Genomic DNA, 480 nt, shown 5'->3' with positions numbered 1-480 from the left:
GAAGAATTAGGGCAGGACGCATCATTAAAATGGCTCTTCCCACGGACCACAAATTAAATTTGTACCATGGAGGAATATAGTGGCGGATAGAAAACAAGACAGGAAAACGAGACAGGGAAAATAAACACACACACAAACACGCACACAAACACACACACATATATGCATATTGTAAAAACAGCGTCATATAAAAAAATGCCATTTGCACCGAAAGCATATATATGCATATATTATATGAGTCGAATTTAAGATTAAAGAATTGAGGTTTAGAAGGTAGGCGTTAAATGCAGTATCCAATCCTTGTTTCAGGATAAGTTCTAGGTAGCGTGTCTTCAGAGCACGTTCACCACTTATGCCTGACAGGCGTTATCAGCGATACTCTGCGTTACACCCCCGTCTTCGTATTAATATTTTAGAAGTGACTGTGTGGTAACTTGCTTACCAACTACATGGTTCCGGCTTCAGTCCCACTGCGTGGCA

The sequence above is a fragment of the Octopus bimaculoides genome, chromosome 20 (genome assembly GCF_001194135.2).
Source record: "Octopus bimaculoides isolate UCB-OBI-ISO-001 chromosome 20, ASM119413v2, whole genome shotgun sequence".
Classification (NCBI taxonomy): Eukaryota; Metazoa; Mollusca; class Cephalopoda; order Octopoda; family Octopodidae; genus Octopus; species Octopus bimaculoides.
This window is presented reverse-complemented; position numbering follows the sequence as displayed.